We start from the raw sequence: 18,409 nt of genomic DNA, 5'->3' as shown, positions 1-18,409 counted from the left end.
ACATTTACTTTAAATGCTTGTAATTGCAAATTCTTTCTCTGCCCTTTTGAAATGTAGATAAATCCTCCCCCCAGCCTCTAATCAGTTTTAAAACCCAGAAATGTCTTTTTCAAGGACCTGGGAGTCATCTCTTTGAAATGTAATCATCCAGAAAGATAGTACCCCTATCTCCCATTGGACTGGACACAGAAGCCTAACTTGATAAGTGCCTATTAGCAAACTCAGGTGGCTTAATCACAAGGAAAAACCATTTTCAAACTCAGGAATGATTCAGTGTACTGGACACATCCCACTGACCAACTTCTAGTACTTTTTCACTAGCTTACCTCAGCACCTAAAATCCCTCTTACTTTTTTTTTTTTAAAGATTTTTAAAATTTATTCATTTGAGAGAGCGAGAGAGTGTGTGTGCTGGAGAGCAAGAGCATAAGTTGGGGGAAGGGGCAGAGGGAGAGGGAAAAGCAGACTCCACGCTGAGCGGGGAGCCCCATGTGGGGCTTGATCCCAGGATTCTGGGATCATGACCTGAGCCAAAGCCAGCCGCTTAACCGACTGAGCCACCCAGACGCCCCTCCCTTCTACCTTTTGGTTCAGGGGAGTAGAGTTCAGTCTCTCTCCCCTGTAGCAAGTCCAAGGGCCTTCATCGCCTGCTTAACTCTGGTGCAAGTTTTCCTTGACAGTTCCCTTCTTACCAAGTAAGTTCTGTAGCTCATCATTAAAATAACACACTTGCCAATATTCTCAACTCATTTTCCCCTCTTTTGCTCAAGCCCCAAATCCATATAATCAGCCCTTCCAGTGCTTCGTTTAGAGAAAAACACACAGCCAGCTGATTCACTTCACTCTGTCACTGTTGACCTCAAGTTCTAGAACACTATAAACAACCTCAAGGAGATACTGATTTATAGAGTAAAGGCCCAATTTTATTAATGTACAATAAAGAATGTATCTTTCCACTTACCAGGAAGCATGTTTTGCCATGTTTAACCTCCAATATCTCCTCCACGGACAATCTTCTATAGAGAACTGTGATGCTGAGAGGTTCCTCCTCTCCCAAGACCAGAGTTGGTATTCTCTCTGCGGTGCATTCTGGGGACTCAGGGGGATCCTGCTACTGCTGTAGCCTGAAGGAAGTGAGAAGAGTCAGAGAGGCCCTGGCCCACCCATTCACCTGTACCCCTGTTGGGTTCACCATGCAGCCCGCTTCAGCAAAGTGGTATGATAGAAGGGACTACATCTTCATTAAATTTTGTGCTGAAGATAGTAAAGATATTAATGTAAATTTTGAAAAATCCAAACTTACATTCAGTTGTTCTGGAGGAAGTGATAATTTTAAACATTTACATTAAATTGATCTTTTTCACTGCATTGGTCCAAATGATTCCAAGCATAAAAGAACGGACAGATCAATTTTATGTTGTTTACAAAAAAGGCGAATCTGGTCAGTCATGGCCAAGGTTAACAAAAGAAAGGGCAAAACTTAATGACTTAATGTGGACTTCAATATTGGAAAGACTGGGAAGATGATTCAGATGAAGACACATCAAATTTTGATCATTTCTCTGAGATGATGAACAACATGGGTGGTGATTAGGATTTGATTTATCGGAAGTAGATGGAGAAGATGATGTTTCACAAGACAGTGATGATGCCAGCTCTGGAGTAAGGAATGTGGTCATCACCAGATTTTGAGAAAGAAAAACAACTTCTCTGCAAGATTTCATAAATGAAGGAATTCCTGAGTTGATAGCTCTAAAGGCAGAAGCTGTATTTGCCTCTGTTAAGCCACTTTTCAACCCGTTTGTTTTTGTAAACTTTTCCCCAAGGGTTGATATGTACCATTGAATGGAGCAATTTTAAGTCAGCTAAGGCAATAACTTTATGCATGAACTTTTCCCAGACTTCCATGATGCTATTGAGGTCCTAGGTAATTGATACAGCCATTGTGATAAATAAAAGCATTTCACCTCAGTCTCCTTTACTTCATAATGTAGACACTGACATGATAGGAAGCTCTTGGCTTAGAAGAAAGATAACTAAATTTTAGATTTTTAGAACATGGACTCAAAGTGGCTAATGAAACAAATTGTTTGATACCTTAAACTGGTAACTTGTTCCTCTGGTATATCCTCCAGAATTATTCCACTAACATTTTATTTTTCAAAAAATTTACTTCACGTTATTGTAAGTAATCACTGGTCAGTGTTCCAGATGTATCTTAACTAAAACTAGTGAATGCCTTAACGTTGATGGTTTTGAAGCCTGTACATTTAGTATTGTTTGACCCTTAAACTTTTACATCTCTTAGCATGGAGGACAGAGAAAGGTTGTACATTGTTGCTAGAAAGTGTACATTTAGACCAAATTTGCATTTGGCAAATGAGTGAAAAAATGTTGATATGCTATTGGATGTTTTTGTTTCTTTTTTTTTATTCAGCTTATCCCAGGCTGAAAGCCTCAATTTATGTTCATGACAGTGGGGATTTTTTTTTAATGTCTACATTCTTTCTAATACACTGTTGGAAGACAAAAAAAAAAAAAAAAGAGAGAGAGAGAGAGAGAGAAAGAAAAAGAAAGAGAAAAGAAAAGAAAAAAGTACCAGGATACTAAATCCTGCACCTAAACTCCTATAATAGTTCTCAATTACTTCTCAGATTAGGTCCAAAATCCTAATGCAGTTACTATTAAATATCTGATCTCAAAATCAACTTAATTTTCTATAATTCAACTTAATTTCTGTCTCTATTTTATCATTGTGGGTGAAACATCTTATTTCTTTCAAGGGTCATCACCACTCCCCATACTCACCTCCCAGGGATTTGTTATAGTACTAGAGTCTTAAGTAGTGTCAAGGCAAGAGTTGAGGGAAGGAGGACAATGTACTCCTTGGCTTTGCTGCAGTAGTTTGACAATGAAATACATATCACTCAGGTGGTTGGGCTACTCCAGATCCAGTGATTTCAACTATTCTGTGCCAGCTGGGACACAGAGTATTTTGGAGAAATTGCCCATGGCTCCATCTTCCTAGACACACCACATACCTCTCTGTGGTGACTTGCTAGATCCCCTTGGTCTGCCACAAGGCTGTCCTGTTCACAAGACCCACCAACACCTCTCTCTCTCTCTTTCTCTTTTCCTATTTTTCTCACTTTTCCCCTTCCTTCCTCTCTCTATCCTCTATGTATCACTCCAATGTCTATTCTCTCTACAGTTCAGGAGTTTATTTTGGGGGGTCATAGATGGGAGCCTCCTGCTCCCCTTGGCTTCCTTCAATATATATTGCATATAGGTTCTGGAAATAAAAATTATAAGGACTTACAGGTCTTGTCCTGTTTTCTTCTCTACCACATCCCATCCCCAAAACAGTGAGCACAGAGCCCACTAGCTTCTTGAATGGAGAGACAGGTAAAGGTGGAAAAATTATGCCTTAATATCAATACCACAAGATTTATAATTTTACTTCCATGGCATCTCCTCACCCATATACATTTTCCTTACATTCCTATAGCATCAGATGGTTCATAGCTTCCTGAATGAATTTGCTCATTTGTATTTCCTAATCTTTGAACAGTTGTGTTTGTCCTCTGTCTGCTTAGAATGACTCTTAATGTGTAAACCGAAATGTGTGCATTATGATGAGAGAGAAGGAGCCAAGGATGCCTCTGCCGTCACCTTCATACATAGGTGTATCACCCTTCTCCCAGAGGGTGGCAGCTATTTGGTCATGGACCAGTTAAGAAGTCAGTGTAAATCTCTGCATTAAATGGTAATAAAGCTTAATATTTTTTTCCAGATAAAAACAAACCTATATCTATCTACATACATATATCTATCTACATACATATATCTTTATATACTCACATGTATGTATGTGTATATGCACGTATACACATGCATAGATGTATTTTTAGAAGTGGGAACATTTTGCTTAACCTTTGCATGGATCTGTTGAGACCATTTTGTAAACCCTATAACATGCATGAATACTACTTTGAAGACCTCTACTTAACATACATTCACCTCAAACATTTTGTATATTTGAGCTGCCATCTTAGTGTTGTCACCAACCTTTTAGACATGTTACAACTCTTTACTCCCCAGCTTATATTAAATACTTGATGAGTTTTGGGAGACTGATTATTCACTTGATAGTAATTGTGACCACATCAGTGTTACCAACAGAGCCTCCACAAACCATTTCTTCCTGTGACTTACCTTTGAAGATGGATAAACACATGTTTTGTGAAGATGATGATTACTTTCAATATCATACAGTGACATTTTCTGATCTTCTAAATTTTGAGGATGGAGCCCCCTATGCAGTTTAGAACTCATCTACAGAGACCCCTAGTTAAACCCCTTTGGGAAAGAGTTTTTAATAGTAAGAGCTTAGAGGGGTATCTGGGTGGCTCAGTTGGTTAAGCATCTGCCTTTGACTCAGGTCATGATCTCAGGGTCCTGGAATCAAGCCCCATGCAGCATAGAGCTCCCTGCTCAGTAGGGAGACTGTTTCTCCCTCTCCCTCTGCCCCTCCCAATGATCGTGCTCTCTCTCTCTCAAATAAATAAATAAAATCCTTTAAAAAATAATAAAAACTTAGATTATTATCCTCAATGATTTTTTTAACCTCCATCTACAGTGTGTATCTTTATATAGCTTTTATTTTCATGGTTATCAACCACAGGTAAGCCCTAAATATAACCTAGAGATTCTTCTAGGTTCATTGGTCTACTCCTCTGACTTGGTTCATGGCATCTATTCTAAATCTTGTTAAGGTTATTAGTGATGTTATGTTGCTGAATTATATGAACAACTTCTGGTTCTTATTTTGACCTATCAGCCATTGTCAGACTATTTTGCCCTAGGATGACTGTTATCTCTCAGAGAAGCAGCTCTTTCAGTAATCAGACACTGACAAGTTAACCTTTACCTGTCAAGGATTCAATTAAGACTCCTTGCAATAAAAGACATTTTTCTTTATTTTTAAAGTTTTTAATTCCAGTACAGTTAATATTAAGTGTTACATTAATATTAGATGTACAATATAGTGATAATTCAATAATTCCATACATCACCCTGTGTTCATCAGGACAAGTGCTCTCTTTAAGCCCCGTCACCTATTTCACCCCCCCCACTCCCCTCTGGTGACCATCAATTTGTTCTCTATAGCTAAGAGTCTGTTTCTTGGTTTGTCTCTCTCTCTTTTTATTCCTTTGCTTGTTTGTTTTGTTTCTTACGTCCCACATATGAGTAAAATCATATGGCATTTATCTGAAAGACATTTCTCTTGATCAGGGTTCTACTCATACAGCCTGAAATTTGCCATTCCCCACCTCTTACTCTTTATTCCAACCACACCAATTTCCTCATGTCTTGAGTTTTTGCAAATGCTACTCCTCTCTGTTATGCCCTTTCCACATCCTTCACTTCTAACATGCAGCACAGGGATCTGGAAAACCATGTCTATGCACCCACAGTTATTCTCCTTCCCTTGTCTGGTTCTCCGTCTTCTCATCTCCAAGAACTTCCTCTGTGACAGCAATTTAAAAAAAAATTAATATTTTATTTATTTGACAGAGAGCGAGCACAAACAGGGGGAGCGGGAGAGGGAGAAGCAGGCTCCGTGCTGAGCAGGGAGCCCCACGTGGGGCTCTATCCTAGGATCCTGGGATCATGACCTGAGCCAAAGGCAACTGAGCCACCCAAGCACCTCTAAATTGTTTTATTATCTGTTTATTTACTGGTTTTTCCATAAGATAGTACACTCTTTTGCACAGTTTAGGCACTTGCAAAAAATAGCCATTCAATAAATGATAAATAGATTAATAGATAATAGATTAAAGAATGAATCTCCATTTTCCCCACTTTTCCTTTTTTCCTAACTTTTTCACATATAAATATTTTGAAACTTTAAAAGTGAAATTATTTTTAAAAAATCAGAATCTCCTAACCATGATAATGCTAGTATTTCTAAATACAGGAATACAAGTATTTTTGCTTTCAGTTTCAAAACTGTTTAATATTGTTGACATTAAACCAAAATTGCTTTCCCAAATATGTTAGAAAATGAATTAATATGTTGAATAAAACAGAAATCAGGGCTTTTTAGACCATTTAATATTTAAAAATTTAAAAATAAGATGCACAATATAAATTTTCATTTTTCTAAAATTCTCTTAAAAAGTCTTGCTAGTATTCTACAGTCACTGCAGAGCTACAATATAATTTGTAAGGCAGGAAGGTGTAAATACTATGCTTTGCTTATTAATTCCCTGAATTAGAACAGTTCTTCAAGGAAAAACAACTAAATTGCTGTCAGCATGAAGAAATTGGATTCGGTGATGACTGCTATCTTTAAAGCTTGTGACCTTACATTATTCTGTCATATGCTTAAAGGCAATGGAAGTACTCTAAATTAATTTTAGGGCTACACAAAAATGTTTCCTTTAATCACAGAATCCAAGTGCAGGATGCCTCCTGGTGTTCTGCTATCATGTTTTTAATCTTCATAACATGATTCTGTAATGTGTCCTATTTATAGCAAAAATTCTGCAAATTTTTCCAGAACTATTTTTTTTAAATCTTGGCAATAAAATGTACCTCTTTGTACCTCCTCCCAATGCTTCTCTGAAATAAGGAAAAAACTATTTCTTTGCATTGTATGTTCAATCAACCTGTCTTCTCCCAGTGTTTAAAGATGCCTTTAGGATTGCCAACAGACAAACAGTGATGCCATATATCTTCAATATCCTTGTGTGTTTTCAAAGTGGCAGAAACTTAATGAGAGTTTAACTTGTGCCAAGCACTTAAATTTTCACAGTAACCCTTTATGTGTCATCACTCACTTTATGGATAGCGAAACTGAGTTTTATAAAAGTTTAGTAACTTGCCCAAGGTCAGTCATCTAGTAATGGAAATAAGATTTTATAGAGCCAAATTTACAGAAATGTGGTGTAATCATAGATAATCATTATCTCCTTGCCTTCCTCCTACAAATTAAACAAAAATGACCCCAAAATTATTAAAATTTGTGGAAAAATTACATCAGTCTTAGACACTATGTAAAAAATGAATTATTATGCCAACTATGCCAAAGAATTTCTAGATATGATGCAGGTATGACTAAAAATAAACCGTTGAGGACAAACATTATCTCTTGTGGGGAAAGTAGTACCATATCCCTGAAAGCAAAGAGAGACAATGCTAAGAGCTTGGAAAATACTGAACTGTCTCCTGATGCAGCAGGTTACACCCTGCATTAGAGACATAGGGACACAGTCCAGGAGATTAAGCCCATCTGGGCAGAAGACTAGCTATGGGAAACATCTTACAGGTGCAGAAATTTTTCTAAAGACAGAGAGGATTCCAGGTAAAGAAGGATTATATAGCCACCATCAGCTCACTCATCACTTTAATCAAGCTAGTGGATCACCTAAACAGAACTGACAGATTGAAGAAAATTAGAAGATAAAAATATTACCATAATAAAAGTTATTGTATTTGGTATCTCTATTTCTATTTCTTCTATTCTTTCATGATCTTACTCCAACATGACTTTTACCTCCATTTCTCCACTGAAATGTCTCTTGTCAGGATCACTAATGACTTTAAAGTTGCTGAGTCAAATAATCATCTTCTGGCTCTCGTACCACCTGACCTATTAGCAGCATTTGATCCAGCTGATCACCCCTTTCTCCTTAAATTATTTCTTCCCTTGGCTTCCAGGCTTGCCTAATGTTTTTCCTACCACTTGTTCCCATCTCAGTCTCTACAGCTTGCCCTACATCCTCATGCTTAATGTCATAGTGCCTGTACTCAGTTCTTGGTTGTCTTTGTCAAATTCACTCTCTCTTGGTGATCTCATCTAGTCTCTAATCACTGATGATAACTCTCAAAAGTATGTCTCTAATCTGAGTTTCTATGGTGGTCTCCATACACATGTCCAATTGCCTACTCCATCTATTTTCTTGGATAGCTTGTAGGAGTCTGAAGCGTAAATATCCAAAGTGGAATTTCTGAACTTTTCCCACAAATTTGTACTACTTAAAGTCTCACCCATTTCAGTTAATGAGAATGCAACCTTTCAATTACTTACGCCAAAACCTAAGAAAATCTGTGAGCGAATATTGGATTTTTTGTTTATTTGTATTTAAATACTAATTAGAGTGAATATATAGGAACAGACACCAAAAGAACAGAGATAAAGATGAGGAGACATTTTATTCTCTATGTTAATGACTTTTGAATCATATGAATGCATTACCTGTACAAAAGCTACATGTAAAATTTCATAGGCTGAAGTGAATATGGATATATTCCTCATAAAGACAATGATAAATAAGATGTTAAAATATGACCTCCCTCGAAGAAATAAAAGTTGCATATTCCCATTCTCTTACAAGGAAGAATTAGAATTTTATTATCTGCATAATGATCCATAGCATAAAAACAACACAATCTTTAGCTTTATCATTTGCTACCAATAAACAGTTTATATAGATGAATTACTTTTAAAAATCAGTATTTATTAATCTATTTCTGTGAGTACTTATTGCTTCTTGTGTTACCAGTCAATAGTATTTATCTTCTAAATAGTTCATAAAATTTAGATGAGCAATAAAATGAGAAATAAGGACAGCCCAATTTCGGTTTTATTACTCGTGTTTTAATTTCTGTTCTTAAATTTCAAAACATGACAAATCACACTTTACTATTTATATTTTAACTGTAATTTCTGCTTACAATAAATGTTTTGGTTATATTTTGAAACATACAATAGTAGGATACCCCCCCACCTCCATCACCAAGGGAGAGACTAATAAAATGCTAAGAATTAAAGATATTGAAAATAAATTCATCATTAATCCCATGGTGTAGGGTAGGGAGAATTTAGAAGAAAAAATATGGAAGCTGTAGGTTTCCCTTCATTGAAATCCAAACAATCAGTGGTAGAAAAGCTGTGAAGTTCTGCTTTCAGCTCCAATGTATAAAGAGCTTGGAAGTCATTACTCCCGTGACAAACTGAAAATAAGCTCCTATTCTTGGACCTATTAGAGAATTAGGGTCCAGGGTAAGCCCTGAAATCTGGAGAGAAAGGTTAATATACAGAATCTCAACTAAGATCAGCCTACCTAGAGCAGAAGACATAGCCATAAAGCGATTGGAGTACATAAACAATTTGGACAGACTCTTGAAGGCTTAGTTTGGAACTCTGTAAGCAAAGTATCAGGCCAACATTTCTGAGGGGCTTTTTGGCTCCATAAAATCAACCTTAGTTCCTTAAAACTGTCTGGTCATATCTGAGTCTATACATGCTTCTTAAATATGACATTCCAGTCAAAGCCTTGGTAAAATAACCAATGCTTCCAATGATATCCTGTTACAAGAACAAATTCTTATAGAACTTATGCTAATAATTGTAATTACCATGAAAGAAAGAACACTCATTGAGACTTTTCTGAATTTCAGAGAGTTCAGGTTGGAGAGAAAAGTTAAATGCTTCAGTTTATTCACAAACACTTTATTGCATTTCTGTAAGTCATAGATTTCTTAAGAGAAAGTTCCCTTCATCTGAAGAGCAAACGTTAGAGAACCAGCAATATTTCAAACAAGAGTCACAAAAATTATAATCATCTTCCTCAATTTATTTAGTCCCATGTTATTAATTCTTACTCAGTTTCAATGCAGCCTTTTTAGTTAGTTCTAGAAATTCTTATCCATTTTAGTTTTATGATCTTAAAGATATCAATACCTGTATTTGTCAAAAGCCCTTTTCATGAATCTCCTTGAAGATGAAACACATTTCACCAGAGAATAAGAACAATAACTATAAATGATAAAAGACTCAAAAATGGACATTGTTCAAGATCTGATGAGATTTCATTATAATATAGCTGACAAGGAAATCCAGTTATTTCTGTGACACGTAACACTTCAATAATTACAATTTCAAGTGATGGCCTTATACCAAAACATATTAAAACTTTTAGGAATTGCATATAACCTCTAGAATATAGCATTTACCCAAACAGCATAACCTAAGGCTTATTATTTGTTTAACAATGCTTGTGGAGTATCTTTACATACCAAATAAAAAGGCCTAATTAGAGACTTCATTTACAATTCAAATTTCAGAGAAGTTTGTTAAAAGCCTCAGAAAATTTTAAAGCACACTCCTAAATAAGATTACAGATAATCAAGGACCTGATAAAGACAAAACATAAAAACTTTTTTGTGGGCAGATAAAGGAAAGAGAAAATAAAAACTTTACATTTTCTTATCAAGAGCAGATCAAGGATCCAAGAAAACTTTGAGACAAAGCAGAAGTTCAATCTTAAAGCAGTATACTTTTAAAATCCATTCATTTCAACTTTAGTCCATCCTGAGGGCATATAGAATTCCTTTCCAAAGATTTCCCTTCTTTTCATCAGTCTTAATTATATTTAGCAGAATTTTAACTCTTAGAAACCTTAGACTCCAGTGAAAACTAAGTAGTAACCAACTGTGAATTGTTACATCAGAATTCTTTAGATGGCAAATTTATGAATCAGTTAAGCACAAATCATGTTTTCCAACAGATTCAAATATCCTTAGTTTCTCTGCAATAAGAAGTCAAAAGCAGATAAACCTTATGTTTAGTAATCAATGCTTTAGTATTTTATCTCATTTGGAAAAGACTTAGATGTCCAATGAACTCAATTTATCATCCAAGCAAAACTTTAAAGTTTCAGGTTACCAAAGACTTTGAAAGCTATCTTAACAATTACCCATGAAAACTTTGAGACAAAGTTAACCATCATTTTAAGTGATGTTTTTGCTGACAAGTTGCAACAAAAATCATGAGCCTATTTGACCTTAAGTAAACGTTGATAGAATAACAGTACTTTATATAATGCTGATAACTATGAAGACGTGTCTATCTTAAATAAACCAACAAACTTACATTAGTTTAAATACCAAATATGTTCCACCCAAGTCCACTTAAAAGTCAATCAGTTTTTTTCCCATTGTCAATTTTTACTGGGGACACTGGTGGGTAAATCTGAAGTGGGCAGTGCAAGTCCAAGGGTTTACTCCTTGACAGTGAGGGGAGGAGGAGGAGCCAATGGTGCTGGAAGCACCCAGGATGGTGTAGGAGCCAGTTATGTAGGCCCTACCCAAGGTGGTGCAGAAATAGGAGTGGGAGGGGGAGGCAGAAGAGGGGAGGTGCTGCCAACAAGGCTAAAGGCAGATAAAAACCCAGAGGGCAGAGAAAGAGGAATGCTGGTCCTAAAGCTTGTCAGCTCAGACAGATGAGCAGACCCATATTTTTTTCAACAGCAAGTGGAAATAGGCAGTCCATGTCAGGCTGGAGAAGACTCGGAACTTCCCCAAAACAAAAGGAGTTTTGGCAGCTGCTTGGGAATAGTCCTTCAAGTCTCCGTTCTGAGGTAGACTAGCCAGAGACAATTGGCTCCAAATATAATAGCCATTAACCCAGGAAATGAATAAGGGAGAAGTCCCCACATTACAAGAGTAACCTGGGTCTATTAGGAAGAATAGTGAGAGTCAGTGTCCCTTTCCTTAGGGATGGCCTGTGTTTGCTCCAGCAACCTGGATTTATTAGGAGGAGGCCTATTTAATAAATCATCCAATATGTCAGGAGGAGGTTTACTAGCCTGGTTTTTGGCCAAACACATTCTGCAAGAGGCCTGTAGGTTGGGGTCCTCATTTAGGACCGTGGAGTCCTAGACCTAGGGTATCTCTGTCCATTTGCCCTGTTTCCTGCAGAAGAGATCTAACTGATAGGTCACATTGAAGCTTGATGTCCTATTAGTGGGCCATTTTTCCTCATCTCCTAAGGAGTACTGAGCCCATGCAGTGTTATAGAAGATAACATATTTTTTTTTTAAGATTTTTATTTATTTATTTGAGAGAGAGAATGAGAGAGAGGGCAGGAGAGGGAGGAGGGTCAGAGGGAGAGAAGATAACATTTGAATCAATAGACTGAGTAAGGCAGATTGCCTTCCCTAAGGTGAATGGGATTCATCCAATCAAAGAAGGCCTGACTAAAACAAAAAGGCTGACTAAGGGAGAATTCCTTCTGCCTGACTGCCTTAGAGCTAGGACATCAGTCTCTTCCTGCTTTTAGACTCAACTGAGTCCTGGTTCTCAGTCTTTTGAACTGGAACTAGAATTATATCATCAGCTTTTCCATGTCTCCAGCTTGCTGACTGCAGGTTTTGAAACTGGCCAGTCTCCAGAATCATCTGAGTCAAATCCTTCTAATAAATCCTTATAATAAATAAATGGATAGATGAGAGGTGATAGAAAGAGAAAGAAAGAAAGAAAAAAGAAAGAAAGAAAGAAAGTAGAAAGAGAAAGAAAGAAAGAAAGAAAGAAAGAAAGAAAGAAAGAAAGAAAGAAAGAAAGGAAAGAAAGAGAAAAAGAGAAAGAAAGAAAGGAAGACATCCTGTTGATTCTGTTTCTTTGGGGGAACTCTGACTAATATATATCCTAAAATGAAATGAAAAAACACAGTCTGAATAGACAAAACAAATATCAGAAACAGATATGACATAAGTTTGGAATGATAAGTCAGGGAACTGGTAGATATGAAAGCATAATTATGATTAATATGTTAAGAGTTATAATGGAAAATGTAGATAACATGCAAGAACAGATGGGTAGTATAGGCTGAGAGAAAGAAATTCAAAGAAAGAATAAAAAAGAAATTCTAGATATAGGAACATAGAGGCAGAAATGCCTTATTGGGCTCATTGGTAGACTTAACACAACTGAGGAAGGAATAAGTGAGCGTGATATGTCAACCTGAAATGCAAAGAGAAATGCAAAGAGAAAAAATATTTTTTAAAAAAAGAGAATAGGCAATCTTTTACATGTAGCTGTCCAGTTATCCAAGCACCATTTACTGAAAAGGTTGTCTTTTTTCCATTTTATACTCTTGCCTCCTTTGTCATAGATTAATTGACCATATAAGTGTAGGTTTATTTCTGGACTCTCTGTGTTGTTTTCTTGATCTAAGTGTCTGTTTTTGTGCTAGTACCGTACTGTTTTGATTGTTATAGCTTTGTAGTGTATCTTGAAATCTGGGACTGTGATACCTCCAGCTTTGTTCTTCTTTCTCAAGATAACTTTGGCTATTTGAGGTCTTTGGTGGTCTATGCAAATTTTAAGATTATTTGTTCTAGTTCTGTTCTAGTTATGCTAAGTGAAATAAGTAAAACAGAGAAAGACAAATACTACACTATTTCACTTATATGTGGAATCTAAACAACAAAACAAATGAACAAACAAAAACAAACAAGGAAACCCCCCCCCAGACTCTTAAATACAGAGAACAAACTGGTGGTTGCCAGAGGGTAGGTCAGTGGGGGGATGGGCAAAGTAGATAAAGGGGATTAAGACATACAAACATATTTATAAAATAAATAAGATATGGAAAGTACAGCATAGAGAATATATTCAATAATACTTTACTAACTTTTTATGGTGACAGATAATGACTATACTTATCGCAGTAAGCATTATATAGAATTGTCAAATCAATATCTTGTACACCTGAAGCTAATATAATATTGCATATCAATTATGCTTTAATAATAATTTTTTAAAAATGAAAAAACTCACATAACAAGAAAGATAATCTGAATATGTCTATATCGATTAAAGAAATTGAACCAATAATTAAAAACCTTCCTAAATAGAGTGCACCAAGATCATATGGTCTAAATGGTTAATCCTGCCAAACATTTGTGGAAGAAATGATACCAATTTTTCAAAGTCTTTCCCAGAAAATACGATCAGGGAATACTTGTTAACTCATTATATGAGGTTAGCATTACCCTAATACCAAAACCAGGTAAATACATAACAAGAAAGGAAAACTACCGACCAATATCTCTGATGAGTATAGATGAAAAAATTCTTAACTAAATTTAGCAAAATTGAATTAAAAAGTATATAAAAAGAGTTATACACTACAACCGAGTGATATCTATTCCAGCTAAGCAAGGCTGGATCAGCATTCAAAATCAATCAAAATCCACTACATCAAAGGATAAAGAAGAAAAATCAATAGTTATATCAATTGACATAGAAAATGCACTTGGCAAAAGCTGGCAAACATTTAAGATAAAATGTTTCAGCACACTAGGAATAGAGGGCATCTTCCTCAAGTTCATGAAGAATATTGACAAAATACCTATAGCTAACATCATACTTACTGATGAGGAACTGGATACTTTCCCTGCCAGATCACAACAAGGCAAGAATGCTCGCATTTCACCATGCCTTTTAAACATCCTTCTAGGAATCTAAGCTAGTACAATAAGACAAGACAAGGAAATAAAATGTATACAGATTGGAAAGGAAGAAATAAAACCGTCTTTTCTCACAACTGACATGATTATTTATGTATACAATCAAAAAGAATCAGCACACACACACACACACACACACAAACCCTCCTGGAACTAACAATCCATTATTAAAAGACACAGGTTACTAAATTTGTATATAAACTCAATTGCTTCCCTATCTACCAGCAATGAACAAGTGGAATTTGAAATTAAAAACAATGCCATTTAAATTAGCATCAAAAATGAAATAATTAGGTAAAAATCTAAAATGATATGTCCAGGATCTATATCCAGATAACTGCAAAACTCTGACTAATGAAATCAGAGATGTGACTTAGTGTAATGTGACCATACACTGTCCTCAGACTTGCCTCAATGGATTGCATTATTTTAGAATGTTCTCATAATTCTTCTGTAAAGACAAGCATCATCTTCTAGTGAAAATAAAGCTCCTTTAAATGTATATTTTGCTACTTCAAAGTTTTACACTCTTTTAACATGGTACACAATTATTAGTGGGGCAGGTATAGTGACAGGAAACAACACATGCTAACATTTTATAGATAAAACTGAGGACAGATATGGGAGAAATAGACTGGAGATCCCACTGAGTCATGAATATATTCTACAACTTTTAAGAGTCTTGACTGATCATGCAGATTATCTTCTGAGTGAAAATCTGGTACATTGATCATGACCTGATTTTATATTTCACCTTTTCTCTATCTTCCAAGTTTCGGTTTGTACATCTGTAAAGTGAGACTGGAGATATTTGCCTTGTGGGGCTTTGTGAAGGTCAGAGATTATGTGCATCTGTTCCCTAGCCTTTAGTGAGTGCTTCATTAAGGATGACTTGGATTCTGTCAGGAACAATAGGTTCTGATTATTACAAAGACATTGAGGGTTGTGGTGTCGGTAGAAAATAGGGAGTGGGATCCATATGTTAGAGTAGGAAGACTATGGGGAAAAGTCTGATAGATCTCGGTCTAGAGAGGTTTGTATTTTCAGCTTGCAGGACAGTCTGAAAAGACAGCTGAGGAATTAAACTCTAGCTTTGTTTATAGGGGTTAGGAATAATGACGACTCATAAAATTTTTAGAATTCTTTTTTTTTAAGATTTTATTTATTTATTTGACAGAGAGGGACAGCAAGAGAGGGAACACAAGCAGGGGAAGTGGGAGAGGGGGAAGCAGGATTCCCGCTGAGCAGGGAGCCCCATGCGGGGCTTGATACCAGGACGTGGGATCATGACCTGAGCCAAAAGCAGACGCTAATGACTGAGCCACCCAGGCTCCCCAAGAATTCTTATATTTTGTAATTTTCCTTTTATCTATATCCCCATGGTGGGAAAAGATAACAACATATAAGGACTTATAACACTGAATAAATGTTTATGGGATACATACAGCAGAGCAGCTATTGTCTGATGAACTGACTGAGAACATTAGAAACAGGGTGAAGAGAAGACATTTATTAACTCTGCTGAAGTCCAGTTATGAATAACATGGCAGATGATTGAAAATAGCCCTCCCCCAGATACTCACACAAGAGATCCTAGCTGTGCAAGAGTTTTAGAAAGTCCATCTAGGAGTCAGAGGCAAGATCAGTGTTACCATCAGCTGAGTCTTGCCAATAAAAGCTTCAATAACTAATATTTATTGAACACTTAGTAAATCCTATCCCTCTACCACACATCTATAGGGATTCTCTATCAAATCTCTAGAACAACTCAGTGACATCAATTCTTTTATCACCATTTTGCTGATATAGAAACTGAGCTTTCAGGAAGCTTAATATTTTGACTTGGTCACAAAACTAGTAAGAGATGGAGCAAGGAGTTGGAACCAGGATCGTCTGATTTTAATCTCAAACTCTTACCCACTATACTTTATTGTTGTTTAAGATAATAGCTCTGAACATCATAGAATAAATTCATTTCAAGGATAATAATAGCTCCTATCTATTGAGCACTTAATGTATCTCAAGTATTGCTCTGCTCACATAATTTCATTTAATTCTCATTAAAACCCTAGGATTTTTTTCTAGGTTTCATTTTTTCCCCCATTTTACAAAAGAAGACACTGAGGCTTATAGAAATTAGGTTATTTGCCCAAGGACATAGGCTTATACAAGAGCAGAGACTGGAATCCAGTTCTGTCTTACTCCCAGATTCATAGTTTTTACACTGCAAAAATCAATGGCATTAAAATCAGACAAGAAAGACATCACTAGTTTTTGTAGAAGATCCTTGTTATACCAACTATAACAAAATATGAAAACCATGACCATAAGGTAACCTATGGGACCTGCCTTATTACTTTATGGTCACACTTTATAATTATTCAACAAGTATTATTGAGCTGCTACTATGAACGAGGCTCAACATTGTACATATAATTGATCAGATGAATCTCATGATAGCTCCAACTCAAAGACTGGTTCAATTCTTTATGGTATTTTCCTTCATGTGACTATATTTTTGTCAAGGTTGTTTTCCCTTCTCATATAGCTTAACTCTGCCCTTGCACCAAAAGAAACATTTCTCATTATAATTTGGGCTATAAAAGGATAGTGGCACAACATTGTTTTGTTTCGCAGGTGAGGAATGAGCATGTTCACAACAGCACAGAGGAAAGGAAAGTCCTCTTTCTGGCCAAGAAACTCACACGTAGTTTTCTCTTCGGTTTTTGAACACAGCAGCTGCTCTGAATTTAACTGAAGCCGAGAATATTGTCAAAATGAAAACAGTATTAAGATAGTCTGTTGCATCCCAGGCCAAATTTGCTATTATATGTTAAAGTAAAGAAAACATGATGCTGTGCTGTTTATAAGATGGAGGTAATTTCCTGGGGTTATTTATAAATCATTAGCAGAGCTTGTCTGTGGTTGTCAGGGTGGACGTCCACAGATAGGGATTCACTTTAGAACATAATTATGACAGCCAGGATAATGTGTGAGCAAGAGAATTTACTTTGATAGATCAAGCTATACAAGAAAATTTTGTGTGTTTCACTGATTATTATTATTTTTTTAAGATTTTATTTATTTATTTGACAGAGAGAGACACAGCGAGAGAGGGAACACAAGCAGGGGGAGTGGGAGACGGAGAAGCAGGCTTCCTGCGGAGCAGGGAGCCCGATGCGGGGCTCGATCCCAGGACCCTGGGATCATGACCTGAGCCGAAGGCAGCCGCTTAACCGACTGAGCCACCCAGGCGCCCCATGTGTTTCACTGATTATTAAAACATTACTGGATGACTGCAGAAGGCTAGAGAAACTCAGAAAAGGAGAAAGTGTGAATCACCGGTACCCTTGACTCCCAGAGACAACTACTCAGCATTTTTAGTCTTTTTAAATCATATGTAATTTTACATAGTTGAGATCTAAGTGAAAACAGTGTATTTTTCATTTGAATTCAATTAGCCAACATATAATACATCACTAGTTTCAGATGTAGAGTTCAGTTATTCATCAATTGTGTATAACTCCCAGTGCTCATCACATCACGTGCCCTCCTTAATGCCCATCACCCAGTTACCCCAAAAACAGTGTTTTAACTTAGTTATGAGCATTCAGCAGTCTTTTGTAGCCATCATTTATTTTGAATGGATGTTTTATAATTTTGTTATGGTTCCCCAGTGGTAAGTCATTTAAAGAAATCCAACTCTAATGTATTTATCTCAAAACCTTAATTTAATAATTTATAATGAGCAATATAATTATTTTTTCAGTAATATTTATTCAATAATTTGAACCAATTGGTAAACTCTATCCTCCTCAGGAGAACCAGCCATTGTTCTGATTAAAATGATCACTGCATACCTTTAATATGAATGCTCAGCCACCACATTTACTATCAAGTGCTCTCCCATGGTCAGATCTATGTATGTGTAAAGTATGTGTGCTATATATATGTGTGTGTCTTTTTATAAGTTGGATGAGAGTCTTTAGGGAAAAATCATATTTGCAATTTTATCCTTTCTGTATTTTTTTTAAATGACGTTTAGGTCTGTGAGATTCATTCACACTCTGAGCTTCTTGTGGAAGAGCC

General features: G+C 36.3%; 1 pseudogene; it reads left to right on the top strand.

Moving 5' to 3' along the window:
- The first annotated feature begins 1,192 nt into the window (after positions 1-1,192).
- On the top strand, positions 1,193-1,691 carry LOC123836453 (prostaglandin E synthase 3-like; annotated as a pseudogene).
- Positions 1,692-18,409: the final 16,718 nt, after the last annotated feature.

Source organism: Mirounga angustirostris, unplaced genomic scaffold, assembly GCF_029215605.1.
Source record: "Mirounga angustirostris isolate CCGP_5_RB_7025 unplaced genomic scaffold, mMirAng1.0.hap1 SCAF_8, whole genome shotgun sequence".
Taxonomy (NCBI): Eukaryota; Metazoa; Chordata; class Mammalia; order Carnivora; family Phocidae; genus Mirounga; species Mirounga angustirostris.
The sequence above is the reverse complement of the archived record's forward strand: the minus strand, read 5'-3'. Positions and strand labels throughout refer to the sequence as shown.